Source organism: Microcebus murinus, chromosome 16 (assembly GCF_040939455.1).
Source record: "Microcebus murinus isolate Inina chromosome 16, M.murinus_Inina_mat1.0, whole genome shotgun sequence".
In the NCBI taxonomy this organism is placed as follows: domain Eukaryota; kingdom Metazoa; phylum Chordata; class Mammalia; order Primates; family Cheirogaleidae; genus Microcebus; species Microcebus murinus.
Genome location: NC_134119.1, coordinates 10114335 through 10129476, shown reverse-complemented (window position 1 = coordinate 10129476; position 15142 = coordinate 10114335).

The window sequence follows — 15142 nt, the reverse complement described above, 5'->3', positions numbered from 1 at the left end:
GGAACCGGGTCTGCCGTGCCCCGTCCCGCCACGCTGGACCCCGGAGCAGGGCTGGGGAGGGCAGGGTGGCGGTCACCAGCTCGCCAGCGCCCACGGGGCTCGGGTCCGCCTCTCCCAGGTCGGCAGCCGCCTGCCCTGCACAGCCCCCTTGTCCTCACCCCTGCCTCGCCATGGCCCGGCCGCCGGCCCTCACCTGTCCTCCCTCTGAAATCATTTCAACTCGTCACAGGCCAGGCACCTGCCCTGCCATCTCTCTTGGTAGTTTTTTGTGGTTAATAAAATTCCTGTACATGAATAACATAGTAAATGCAGACCACACACTTTTATTTTTTATTTATTTATTTATTTTTTGCCTTGAAGCAGGTATGATACCACACACTTTTAAACAGAACATAAAGATCACCAATACCACTGCCCCAAGGAAACCAGGGTTGCTATTTCAGCGTTTCTCGTCATTTTAACACACACACACACACGCGCGCGCGCGCTCATGCACACAGAGAAACAAAATAGGGAATTACAATTATTTCCTGCTTTATTCACATGAAATGTCGTGAGCACTTTCTCAAGTCATTAAATATTCCTCTGAATGTCACTTTCTCGTCTGCCTGTGTTGTATCCATTTTGAATGAGCTTGTGAATGAACATTCATTCCTCTTATTGGCCACTTAGGAGTTTTAGTTTTTAATCATTATGGAAACAATGTAACGAAAAAAATTTTTATAACGTTTGGTTCTTTTTAAACCCATTATCAATTTGGAATTCTCAGCCCTGGAGAGCCTGCGGCATCTGCCATTAGTCCCCTTTTAGAGGCGAAGAAACGAAGAGCCCAGAGAGGTTCAGAGACTCACCTGGAGTCACCCAGCAAGTGAGGCCCGGCCTGTGCTTTGACACAGGGAATATTCCCCTTTTCAAAGGCAATAGGCCTCTAATTTGGGGCACTCTCTTCAAACCAAACCAAAGCCACGAGCTCTGTTTGCATTAGATTTTATTTTCTGCCAACAGAAAGTGCTTGGAGCGGTTCCTTTTCTCCGTGCGTTTCCGTGGTGTTGGGAACGTGCCAGGGAGTCTGTCCGGGTGGTCCCCGCGGTTGGTCCCTGAGGGCCCCGGGGTGGTCCACCCCAGGGTCTGTGAACGGCAGCCCACGGGCCAAATCCAGCCTCCCACTTGTTTTGGTACACCCTGAAAGCTAAGAGTAGCTTTTACATTTTTATGTGGTTGAAGAAAAAAAAAATCAGATGATTGCAAATGATCTCAATGATAGGGAACACTAACTTCGATCCCCCAATTCAGCAAAATATTATCCTCCCCCAAATTCCATTCTTTTAACTAGCAAACCTGTATTATTTTTTAAAGGCTACACTCAGTTATATTTAGAGTTTCATCAATAAACCTCCTCGGGGACTGAGTAAGGTTTGGACCCTGTCATCGGGATCTGGGATAAAGACCCAGGTGAACACTGAAGGGTGTCACTGGACGGGGCCCCTCCCCCACCTCCCAACAGCGGCAGATGCCGGGGAGACCAGAGCGTCCGGCCAGGTGGGTGGCGTGAGGCTGTGTGCAGAGACGGCACCACCCCAACTCCCAGCTTGACGGGCACAGAGCTTGGATGGCGCGGGTCTAAACAGCAACTATTTATAGACATGTCACGTAGAGTTTACAAAAAAAAAAAAGGAATCATGTCATAACGATGTCCCCAAATTTGCATTTCTCACTGGAGTCTTGCAGTGAGAGTGACAACGTTCATTTTGCGACTTTACACTTCTCCAGTTTCCTTTGGTACGTAACGTGTTTAGGCCGCCCCTCTTTGATGGGCATTTAGGTGGTTTCTGTGTGAGTGTGTGCGTGTGTGCGTAACACATACCATTGCACGTGACGTCACGCAAACACGCTTGGACGTGGATCTCTACTTAGGCCTTTGTTTCTGTAGATTTCCTAGTAGTGAAATTTTTAGGGTAGAAGGGACTTTGCTTAAGTGGATTCTGTCAAATCGCTCTCCCAAAAGGCTGCACCGTGCTGTGCTTCCACCGACAGAGGGTCCGGGTAATCATCTCCCAATTCCATAACAAACACTGACTATGAACCATCGTTTAAATTTTAGTCAATTTGTTAGAGTTTTTTGGAGGATTGTAACTCGATGTCGGAGTTTGCATTTTCAAGTTATACGTGTGCTTTCCCGGCTTTGTACATGTTGCTGGCTGTGTGTATTTCTTCTGTGAGTCGCCCATGCGTGGCCTTTGTTCACTTTGCACCTGAGGTGACGGGGATCTTTCTCAACAATTTGCAGGTGGAGCAGGACCCTGGACGGACACTCTGCGTCTAGCTAGCTGGTCCCCGCTGCTCCCACCCCTGTGCAGGCCCTGCCCTCCTGCCCTGCTCCACACCGCACCCCTTCCTCCCACCTCTGGCCCCGGCCCAGGGACCCCTTTCTCTCATGCCGCATGCAGCCCTGCCCTCCTCACCCATCTGCATTCCCCAAAAGGCATTGTTTGTGCTAAAAGATCTTCCTCTTTCCAGAAACTGTGGCTATTAGAAACCCAAAAGCCAGTAACTGAGTCCTTAATACCGTTTTTGTGTTGTTGTTTGTTTTATGAAACAGTCTCACTCTGTTGCCCGGGCTAGAGTGCCTGGTGTCAGCCTAGCTCACAGCAACCTCAAACTCCTGGGCTCAAGTGATCCTCCTGCCTCAGCCTCCCGAGTAGCTGGGACTACAGGCATGCGCCACCATGCCCGGCTAATTTTTTCTATATGTATGATTTTTAGTTGTCCAGATAATTTCTTTCTATTTTTTTTAGTAGAGACAGAGTCTTGCTCTTGCTCAGGCTGGTTTCAAACTCCTGACCTTGAGCCATCCACTCGCTTCGGCCTCCCAGAGTGCTAGGATTACAGGCGTGAGCCACCGCACCTGGCCAGGGTCCTTAATAAGTTAAACACGGCTTTACCACATGACCCAGCAATTCCACTCCTGGCCATGTACCCCAAAGAGTTGAAAACAAGCGCTCAAACAAAATCTTATACATAAACATTCACAACAGCGTTTCTCATAAGAGCCAAAAGACAGGAACACGTAAACAGCCCTCGACTGACACATGGATTGCAAGATGTGGTCACCCGTGCACTGGAATATTACTCAGCCGTGAAGAGGAGGGAGGTACTGAGATGAGCCACAACACGGAGGAACCTGGAAGACACATACTAAGTGAAATCCCTCACAAAGGCCACGTGCCGCATGAGTCCATGGAACGTCCCCAGTAAGCAAGCCCACAGAGGCAGAAAGTGGGGCCACAAGCGTCCCTTCTCACCCCCACTGCATCGGCGTGTTCAGTGCCCCCACAAGCCGAGCCCTGCCCCGTCCCCAGGCCTCCGTGTGTGGGACCCTAATTCACGCGGGGGACGTCAGCGTCCAGCGATTCCCTGACGTGTGGCGAATCCAGCTCCTGCTCTGCGGACGGGGGACAGAGCGGACTCACCGAGCGAGGCCTCTGTGGCCACAGGCGCTCGGAGGCGCCACATCTCACCGCAAGGAAGGCGGCGCTCTGGGATGCCGTTCTACTTTGTCCCTCTCTTGCGGTGTGGCCTTTGGCGCGTGGCTTCCTCTTGCCGCACCTCGGTTTCCGTGTTTTCCAGGGCCACGTCTGGGGCAGGATCAATCCTCGAGGTCCCGACCGGCGCTGATGCTCTGTGATGTCTTCCTGTGACAGCTCACGCCACCATTTGGGCAAGTCACTTTAGCTCTCTGAACCCCAGTTCCCTCGTCCGCAAAAGGGGTTTAATCGTAGATCCTTCACTACAGGGCTACGAAAGAATTAAATATCTTTCACACGTGTGTCAGAGTGTCAGGGATGTAAATGTGCAGAGAGTGTCAGCTATCATCTGCATTTACTGTTAGTATCCTTTGAGATTCCATCATTCAGTAAATGTTCACTGTGTATCTATAAATACCAAACACTTCTGCAGGCTGTGGATACCCCTCGTACATCTTACATTCCCAAAGGGGAAACCAGATGATAAAGCAATACACAAGCTAATATGATGTAATGTCACGTAGTAATCAGCACTTCGAGGGAAAGTGAGGGAAGGTCACGGAACAGAGGATGGGGGCTCTGGGCATGGCTCTGTGGACAGGGTGGGCAGCTGAGCGGACGGCTGAAAGAAGTGAAAGAGGGGGCCACGCAGCTCTCTAGGTCAAGAATTGGCAACCTATGCCCTGCAGCCCAAATCCGGCCCACCAACTGTTTTTGTAAATAAAGTTTTATTAGAACACAGCCATGCCCATTCATTACGATTGTCTGTGGTTGCTTTTGTACTATAAGAGCAGAATTGAGTAGTTCCAAGAGAACATAAAGAAGGCCCCCAAAGCCTAAAATATACACGGTCTGGCCCTTTACAGAGAAGGTTTGCTGGCTCCTGCTCTAGGTGAAGGGAACCACAAGCATGAAGTCCCCGAGGCTGGGCATGCTGGGAGAGCTGAGGCTCATCTCACAGGTGCTCATCACACAGGTGTGTGGTGCTCTGCGCCCCTGCCAGGTCAGTTGTGTGTGGCTTTGCAGCGCATCAAGGTTAGATGGCCCCTGGAGGACAGAAGTGAAGCTGCAGGCCTCCTCCGGAACACCAGCTAATGGAATGGGGGGCGTGAGTGGGAGCCGACTGGGAGACAGTAGCATTTCCGAGCTATTTTAAAGCACTCAGCACTTAGCTAGTGCTATTACGGACATTAAACCATTATCTTGGCCTCCTGGGGAGCGCGGCAGGGACCGTGCGGGGCCCCTGCTTATCCTGCAGCCTGAACGGGTCCCTCGTGTCTCCGAGAGACCTCTCTTCTCTGCATTCCCGCACACTCAGCCCCCAAATCTCAGAGCCCTTCTTTCTCACAGGGAGCCGTTTGGGAAGTCAGACCCCTGCATGCTTCGTGTCCTGACTCCAGGCAGCGGGGCCCCTGTGGCCAGCCAGGCAGACGCTGTCCCGGCACTCGGAGCAGGGGCAGGAGCCCCGGGAGTCGCCAACTCGAAAGCTTACAGGGGCCGGGGCAGGAAACAAGCAGCAGAGAGGGTGGGGACCCTCCTGCAGCCTGTTGGAGAGGACACCCTCCCCATTGTGTCGGGCAATTAACAATTCCCTGGAGGCTCACTTGGCCCCTAGGAAGCCAACGAGCTCTCTTTTGTCTGGGGGTCTTGATTGCATGGGGAGGGAGTTTAAAGGAAGCTTCATAGGACCCAATATGACCCTGTGAGAAGTCTGGTGACCTGTTCACTGGGGACAGCCACCGCTTTTCACCGTAGCCCTAGAGCCTGGAGCTGCGTTTGCTCTGAGCCTGCAGTCAGTTGGGATTACAGTGGGAGATTAGCTTAAATAAGAAATAGATTTTTCCTTCATACAAAAGAAGTCCAGGGGTAGCAAGTCAGTCCAGAGATTGGTATAGCAGTTCCACATTGTTCAGGAACTCAGACTTTGACCATTTCTAAAATCTGCTCACTCTTCCATGAAATCAAAAATCTTCTTCATAATCAAAAATGATTGCTTGAAACCCAGCCATCACACTCACCTTCCTTTGTGCTCCCCAAAGGAAGCCCAGCTCTGCGGTCTTGTTATCTGCACCCTCATTATACAAGTCCTCCCCAGGAACAAGGCTGCATAGAGGAGCAGGAGTTACCCTAACACAAACATATCCACACACAGAATGAACATTTGTATTAATAAATTAGCTCCTAATTAGATATTCTTCCTGTTTCATGCCAGCTACCTAACCCTAGCCATTTCAAATGAGTTAGGGTTTTCCTGAATGCTTGATGTTTCAAGCACCAGACAATCCCTTATCAGTTACAAAGTAGAATTGGAAATACTGCCAAAGATGTAGAAATATATGAAAAAGTGAAATTTTTAAACTGCTCAGCTTCTGTCCAAAGCCTTGACAAGCCCGGATCTAGTGGAAATGATCCAGTTAAAAATTAAACGAGAGAAAATTAATAAATATAAGGGTAAGATTAATTGCTTTAAATGAGAACTGTCAAAGGTTAATGGTGTCCTGTGGGAAAACTGATCCAGCCTTGAGGTGATCCAGCTCATAACACGATTTAGAGGTCAAGCCTTAAGTAAAGGATGCTGTTTGTGTTGTGCTATCAAAATTTTTCTGGGGAAAATTACTCCAGAAGAAAATTATCTACACTGAATTCATTCATTCTGTGTTCACTCTAAGAATTGAGCACATAATTTAAATTATAACTTAAGTTTTTAAAATGCTTCTAGGCTGGGTGCAGAGGCTCATGCCTATAATCCTAGCACTTTGGGAGGCGTGGGCAAGAGGATCGCTTGAGGCCAGGAGTTGGAGGCTACAGCGAGCTGTGATTGTGCCACTGCACTACAGCTTGGGTGACAGAGTGACACCCTATATCTTAAAAAATAAATAAATAAAAATGCTTCTAAACTGTTTTCTTAATTTTGTATGTTTCAAAACAAAGCATAACATTTTTGTTGTTTTTGTTACTTACTATGAAGTTCATATCCATATTTAAGTGTAATCTCCTTAGGAAGCCTTTTTTTCGTGTCGGTTTCTCAAATACCAAGAACCTCCAGTACTTCCAATACGTGCATCAGAAATGTGGGATTCACAGGCACCCGTGCTCTGTCTAGTCCTGACGAGTTGTGGCCACTGTCACCTACTTGAAGTATGAATTTGAATAATGCCGACTGTGAGGCTGGCACATGGGACCATTTCACCTGGCCAGTGGGTGTGCCTAACCCACTGCCCAGCACCCACACCTTAACATGGCATCCTTGCTTAAAAATCAACTTTATTGTATATCAATAGGGTGGCTCACACCTGTAATCCTGGCACTCTGGGAGCCCGAGGTGTATATCAATAATATCAATATCAATTGTATATCAATATTGTAATCAACTTATTGTATAATTTACATATGATAAAACTCATACATTTGTAGTATGCAGTTTAAGGAATTTTGACAAATGTATATACCTATGTAACCTCCATCACCCCAAAAGTTCCCTTATGTCCCTTTGTAGTAAACCCTACACACACACTCACACTCATTCCCTATCTTAGACAGCCACTAATCTTATTTCTGTCACTATATAGGTTTTGCCCATTCTAGAACTTCATATAAATGGAATCATTATAGCATATACTCTTTTGTGTACGACTTCTTTTGCTCAGCATACTATTTTTGAGACCATTTATTTTGTTGCTTGTGTAATCACTCCTTTTCGTCACTGAGTAGTATTTCATTTATATGAAAAATGACATATAAAGTGTATGGCAAGTATTCATATACTCTTCTAAGGAGTATAAAATGGCACAGTCACTCTGAAAAGTTTTTTGGCAGTTTCTTTTGAAGTTAAATATACACTTATTCTATGCCCCAGTAATTCCACTCCTTGGTGTTTACCTAAGAAAAATAAAAGTATATATTCACACAAAGACTTGTACATAAATGCTCATAGCAGCTTTTTTAAATAATAGACCAAAAAATGGAAACAATCTGTAGCAGAAGACAGAAAAAACCCATAATAAATACACGAAAGACAAAGAGAAAGGAAGCAAAGCACACCACTACAAAAAAATCATCAAATCACAGAGAAAAATAGCAAGAGAGGAAAAATGGAACAAAGGAATATAGTCAGAAGACAATTAACAAAATGGCAGTAGTAAGTTCTTACCTATCAATAATTTTTTTTATTTGTATAAATCTATGAGGTCCAAGTGTAATTTTTTACATTGTTGCATAATGATGAAGCCAGAACTTTTAGGGTATCCATAATTACTTTAAATATAAATGCATTAAATTCTCTAATCAAAAGACATAGAATAGCCGAATGAATAAAAAAATACAAGACCCAACTATATGCTGCCTACAGGAAATTCACTTTGGCTTTAAGGACACACATAGGATGAAAGTAAAGGGATGGATGAAGATACTCTATGCAAATGAAAACCAAAAGAGAGCAGGGGTGGCTATACTTAATACCGGACAAAATAGAAAATAGAAGACAAAATAAGTTTAAAGGTTTTTTTGACTTAAAAACTGTCACAAGAGGAAAGGTCATGATGCATAATGATAAAGATATAACAATTATAAATATATATACACCCAACATCAAAGTACCTAAATATATAAAGCAAACATTAACAGAACTGAAGGGAGAAATACCAATATAATAATCTGAATATTAACTAGGAAAAATCAGTAAACTACCTAAAAGAGGTAAAAAAAGGATTCTAAAGGTTTTAGAAATTGCAAACGCAGAAAGCAGTAAGGCCAAGGAGAAAGAACCAAGGAAAGAATTAAGAACATGGCAGAGGCTCCTCCACCCTGAGGCTGAGATTCAGTCCTCAGAGGAAAGGAATGGATGCCTCAGCAAACATGCAGACTTCTGTGATGAAGTAGCTTCCAGGAGAGTGCCGCTCAGAGATCGTCTATAGGAATAGCCTGTTAGATGGCTAGGAAACTTGCTGAAAGGCATGAGTGGGCCAGACCTGGTTCATGAGGGCTGCGGAGGTGAGTGCAACAGGCCTGCACTCCAATCTGTGGGCATCCAGGCCACAAACACATCCCCCCAGAGCCAGGAAGAGAAATCTGGTCACTGCTGTTAATGAAACCTAACATCAAATCGGCTTGTGAATGAGAAATGTTTACAGGGTCCAGCTGCAGTGTCGCAGAGCAGGACAAAGAAGAACAGATTTGGAGCTGAGAAGTGATTAGTTGATAACTGGTCCATAGCCCCAAATCCCATGAACTGGTGACTATGGATAAAAGCACTGTGCTATGTCCATGTGGCATGACTTCCTTTTATATTCTTGTGCTCATCTGTGCCATTCCCCTTGTATAGTGATAAGAATCACTTTAGGTTTTCAGGGACGCAAGTGGAGAAGTCAGTAGCTCTACCATGGTGATGCTTTTTCTTCAGTGGTGGAAGTTATAGCTATGCTCTGCTGCACCTGCAATACAGCGTCTAGCCCCCAGGGGGTGCTCAGGGAACACTTGGTGAAAGTGTACGTGAGCCGAGTCTCTGAGGATGGAAGAGCAGCCCAGTGGATTGCGGAGCTTGGAAGACAGGAACTGAGTTGGCAAGGATCAGAGCCCAGGTCCCTGGGAGTGACAGATGGGAGCATGTGCACACAGCCCAACAGCTTCCTTCTCTGATGGTCAGTTCTCCCCCTGACCCCAATAAACGTGAGCGTTTACTGCAGTCAAGGTGTGCTCGCATTGCATACGTAACCTTGCTTCTTCTCTAGGAGTTCATCACGTAGCCTCAATTCTTACGTGCACTTACAGACAAGGAGGCTGAGAGAGGTTGATGTCAGTCGTCACACAGGGTCACAGCTGTTCTTTACTGCGGTGCAGGGCGTGGCGACCCGGCTGATGACAGTGAAGGTGATGGCTAGCACGAGTGTGCAGAGTCCCCGGTGAGCACACTCTGAGTTCACGAAGCTGCTTGGCCAACGATTCACATTTCCTCCGCAAGCCCTCCCGTTTAAAAGCATGCCCTCTGCAACTCTTCGGCACGAGGCCCAGCACGTTCGCTGTTTGTGTCCTCTCTCCCAGAAGCCATCTGCTGGGGAAATCAAGGCTCACCTGTGAGCTAAGAGGACGCCGCGGGCGGCCGTCACTTCCATCCGTTTCTGTTGATGAACGTCCCAGGGAGGGGTGCCGCTACTAACCGCCTGACTCCGTAGAAGAGTCCTCCCCAGGAGGTAGGTTTGCATGCCAGGAGTGACACCCGAACGCAAGATGAATGAGCCGCGTCTGGGCAGAGGGAGGGGACGAGGTCAGGAGGGAGAGGGAGACCAGACCTCAGCCCGAAGCAGGCAGAGCAGAATGCGTTTGTTGCAGTGGCTGGTTTTCATTGATTTTTCCGTCTGGTTATCTCGGTCAAGGGTTTTATAATTGCAAATACCTGCTCAGAGGAGGTCCAGCATAAAGGAAAATATGTTCATTCACCGAGCAAGCATTACTTGTGCACCCGCTCGGGGCCACACACGGCGCCTTCTGGAAACAGGTGCTGGTGGGGAGTAAACGAGGTAATTGCAGAAATTGTGAAGGGCTGCGAAGAGAGGGAGATAGCGCCACAGAGCGGGAGGGGAGACGTGGAGGGAAGTGCCTCTGGGGAGGTGACCGCTGAGCTGAGGTGGGAATGAGGGAGCCAGCAGTTTGGAATTTGGGTGAAGAACCATCCAGACTGAGGGAACAGCAAGTGCAAATGCCCTGCGGCAGGACTGCGCATGGCAGAGCAGGAGAAGAGAAGGCTGCCGTGGCCGGGTGCAAGGAAGCAAGGACGAGATTCTGGAGGCCAGGTAGGAGCAGGGCCTGTTTCCATTTTATCCTAAGAAGCTCAGGCAGCCACTGGTGGGGAGGGGGCGGGGGGAGAGGTCAAAGTGGCTGCCACGAGTGAGTGCAACCCCAGGAGGGGCGGTGGGGTCCGCAGCTGGGCCAGGCTGTCCTCTCCGAGGGCTTGTCACCTCACCTCTCAGGAGGCGGGAGCACAGGTTAGGAGGACGCCTGCCCAGTCCATAGGGCAGACAGACTTTTCCAGAAGCCCCGCGAGCTCCCACCTTCATCCCACCACATTGCCAGGTCACCTGTGCATCCCAGCTGTGGTTGGGGGGTGGCTGGGGGCCAGGCGCCGGCCAGGGGAGTGGCCCGCCAGTCACAATGTACCCTCGGGCGGGACGCGCTGACCCACAGTCGCCAATTAGGGTTCCCGGGCAAGGAGCCGACCAGCCCCTGGGGCCCGTGGAGACCACGTCTCCGCCCCGGCGCTCGAGTGGAAATTAGGGGTCTGTGCAAAGTGCATCGGGATCAGCTGGGAGGGGCCCCCACCCCCACCCCGAGCTGTCGGTGGGAGGGAGGTTCCCGGCAGGCTGGGGCAGGGAGCCCGCGGGGCTGCGTGGAAGGCGGCGGAGCGGGCCTCGCGTTAGGAAAGGCAAGTGCGCCCTCTCGTGGCGGCGGGGCGCCCAGCGTCCTCCCAGCGCGGCGGGAGCCCAGGCTGGCGGGGCACAGGGCTTGACCCCGCCCGCCCCGCCCCTGCCCGAGCCTGCAGGGAAGGGAACCAAGCATGGGGTAAGAACTGGGCGCTTACAGTATGCCTTTTACCCAGCCTGCAAATATTGACTCAGTCGTCTTAGCAACCCCGCCAGGTGGGTCCCCTCCGTGTGTCCGTTTTAATGATGAAGTCACTTGCCCTGTATCATGGGGACAGGATCAAACCTGAGCCCACCTCAGGTAGAGCCACTGGGTTTGGAGACGGTGGAACATACCTGTAGAGATTACACCTGGGGGACAATTGCATCGATGGTGAATTATGTTTCTTTACTGTTTTTAACTTATTTAAAAAGCCTTGACCAGGAATTTCTTAACCTGGGGACTTAAGGGGTCCAAGGATAAGGTTCGGAGATCCCTGAAACTGGAAGTCAAATGTCGCTTCCTCTGGCGAAGCCCAGCACAGCCGGCAGGTGGGTGGAGGTGCTGGGAGCCAGAGAAGGTGAAGGGCCGGCTCCGTATTTGTGTCTCGTGTTTATTCTTTCCCAGACTCTTGGAGGGGCGAGGGGTGGAATTGATTAGAGTGTTTGTCACAAAACCTTGTCTGAGCCCTAATTGACTCGTGATGATCTTACACTTTGCATAAATCGGCTTTTGTTTAGCTCTGGAAACATCTTGACTTTGACATCTAATAAGGGCCTCTCAGAGTCTGAGGAAGGCCAAAGTCACCCCTAGATCTAAAATTAAACTTAAAAAAAAAAAAAGCCAAAAGGAGATATAAAAATTGTAGTCAATTATGAATGTTTATGTTTAAGAAAGTCATGCTTTTCGTGTAAGATGCAACGATTATACGTGTACATTTGTACATGGACTCTATGAATAAACGGCCCGGGCCCCCTTGCCCTCCCGCCCCTCTCCCCAACCTCAAAGGGCACAGAGCAGCCGAAGCCCATCCGCCCAGCTGCTGGCTTTGAGCAGAGGTGACATAGCGTCCCACCACCTTTCCAGTTCCTGGAGAAGTGGTGAGAACCCAGGGGAACCCGCTTCAGAGAAGCAGGTTGCTCTGGGTGGGAGCTCGGAGGGCCAGGGCCAGTGGGAGGGAGGGAGGGAGGAGGAGGAGGAGGAGGAGGAAGAGAGCTCTCACCTCCCCGAGTTTAATTCTTTATAATCTGGCCTCAGTGTGTTTGGTGCAGAGAAGCCCCAAAGCTCATTCCAGAAAACAAAAGAAATTATTTTGAATTTCCTGCTGTTTGGGCAATAATATATTTTGGGCTTAGGATTTGGTTTCTATTTCTGCCACTTTCTGGCTGTGTGACTTCGGGTTAACTTCTTTGAACATGAGATGCTTCACTTTTCAAGTCAGGTTGAGGCACTGCTGCCTCCCCGGGCGGCTGTGGGGGTCGGTGGGGTTGGGTTCGCCGGCACTGAGGGAAGGCCGTGAGCACCGGGCTCTGCCTGCCCTGGGAGACAGGACCACTCGCAGAGGCGCCGGGGAGCAGAGCAGACTTTACTGAAGGTTTGAGCAACTTGCAATTCACTACTGGTTGTCGCTCGTCCTAAAAAGGCTCCTGGCCATTTTCAAGTTCTGGTGCCCATCTCTGGCTGTTTGTCCAGCTAATCTTCCCTCCCCTCCCCCCTCCCCTCCCCTCCCCTCCCCTCTTCTGAATTCCTCTTGACTTCTACACAGAGCAGTTCAGCATCTTTTGGTGGCCTCACTTCCAGGGTCACCACAAACAGCTGTGCAAACACAGCCCCAGGTGGCACCCGTTACATCACAAGCCACAAACTTCAGCCCCGCCCCCCCAGCCAATTCCAGCCCCCTGCCTGCTTTTATAAATAAAGTTTTATTGCAACACAGCCGCAGCCATTCACTCGCTGTACAACTACAGAGTTGAACGGTTGTGACTCAGACCATATGGCCATAAACCTAGATTATTCACTCTTCTACAGTTCAGCCTTATTATTTAGGGCCTGGGAAGTGTGAGGCCAGGCGAAGGTCGCTGTCCCCGCCCCTTCCAGTGACGTAGTCACAGCTGCTGCACAGCCCCAGCTCCTGCTCTGATCAGGCTGTCAGCCTGGCCCTGGAGACACAGAGACCCCCGTAACTTCTGCGTGTTCTTAAGATGCCCAGATCAAGTAGGAGAGACCATCACGTGACGTTTAACGGGCACAGAGCGGGGACGAGGTTATCCCTGGGAGGGACCCCGGCAGGCTCCCGGGGCCCCCGGGCAGCTGGGATTGGCCAGTGGGAGGCAGAGGTTGGAGGGCAGGAGGGCAGCCGGGGAACTTCCCCCCTTCTGCCTCAGGAAGCACCTCTGCAGCCGTCTGCCCAGGATTGCCCAACTGCTCGCCTTTTCGCACAGAGCTACAAATCTGGATTTTCGTGTGACATCTTCCCGCCTGTAAGTATCAGCACTGGGGACTCACATATTAAGCAGACCGTTCAGCTCCATGGGCTGACAGTTTGTCGCTTCTGGACAGAAGGTCACTGAGGGTCTCCCCAGCTTAAAAGTCCTATGAGTCTGACACAACCCTGGCGGGCAGCAGAATTGAGTACGCCCACGGCCTGTGACACGCCAGCTCCCGCCCCAGCATCCGGGAGCCTCGCTGACCCAGACCCGTCTCGGCGCCCGCGAGTCACAGAACTGTCGGAGCCACCAAGGTGTCCGTCAGGTGGAGAGCGGAGAAATGCCTCCTGACAGATTTGCCGCAAAATGTAGACTATAGCTACATTTATTGACACGGACGTATCTCAGAACATCATTTTAGGAGGAGCGTATCATACAACGTTTTAAGCATGAAAAGCAGTAATACAGATTGCACGTGGCTCTCTGTGCACGTGTTCTGCAAACGTAAAGGCAGACATGGGAACAGCAAGCAGCGTGTTCAGGATTATGGGGGAGAGGAATGGGGTGGGGAGGTGACTCACGGGGCCTGGCTTAATCTGTTGTGCCTTGTTTCTTAAAAAATCAACCATGGGCACATGCGGGTTCCCTAGGGTGCTGGTAATAATGATTCCTTAATCTGGGTGCTGACTTCACTCGGTGAAAATTCATTGAGCCAGTCATTCACGGGATGTGCATGTCCCTGCACGTGTGTGATGTTCCAGTAAAAATGTATTAAAGTAACTTAGGTCATAAAGCAAATGTGGACCAACCTGGGTAGTAGAGGCAAGCCTTTCTGACATGTAGGTTGAACATCCCAAATCTAAAAGGCTGAAATTCAAAATGCTCCAAAATCTGAAACTTTCTGGGTGCCAACATGGCGCTCAAAGGACATGCTCATTGGAGCATTTCGGATTTCAGATTTGGGATGGTCAATGGTAAATATAATGCAAACGTCCCAAAGTCTGAAACACTTCTAGGCCCAACCGTTTCAGATCCAGAACACTCAACCTGCAGTATGTAGTATACTCAACCTCTTTTTTCTAGGCTTGCAATTCTTAATAATGATGAAATTGCACGAACCTAGAAATACTTGGCAGTGACCTGGCTACAGATCGAGGTCACTGAAGGCTTTCTCTCTGCAGTGACCTGGCTGCAGTAGCCGGAGGTTGCTTTACGGCGGCAATGGATAATCAAAACCGGCTTCAGAGTGAGACGGACCTGCTGCCTTGAGTGCTTCACGTGACCTTTCTCAACCTCAGTTTCTTCCTCTGTCAGACAGGGGGAGGATGCCAGCCTCGTGGCTCCGCTGTGGGCTCACCAAAGCCAGCCCGCAGGCCCTCACGGAAGGGGGGCTCCGGTCCTTTGCCAGGGGCAGTGGCTGAGAGCAACGGTACGCAGCGGCGCTGGGGGAGCTGGCCCGTGGGAAACCTTCTCTGCTGAGTCGGCACCATAGGGCCCTGCAGAGTGGCCTGTCCAGGAAGCACAGTCCCCCCTCGCACGCCTGCCCCCACCCGGCCCTTCCTTCCTCCTGCCGGCGCTGGCACAGTGGAGCCCCGCGGAACACACAGGCCCGATAGATGCGCCGCCTCGATTAGAATGCGATGACTCATCAGCGAGAGGCTTTGTTCCCTGAGCTTGCCAGGAGGAAAAACAACAGGACGCTCCAACCTCTGGGGTCGCCGTTCTGTCCCCAGCAGCCATCTGTGATCGTTACCATTTGGGGGGTGCCACTGGCATCTAGTGGGTAGAGCCCAGGGGTGC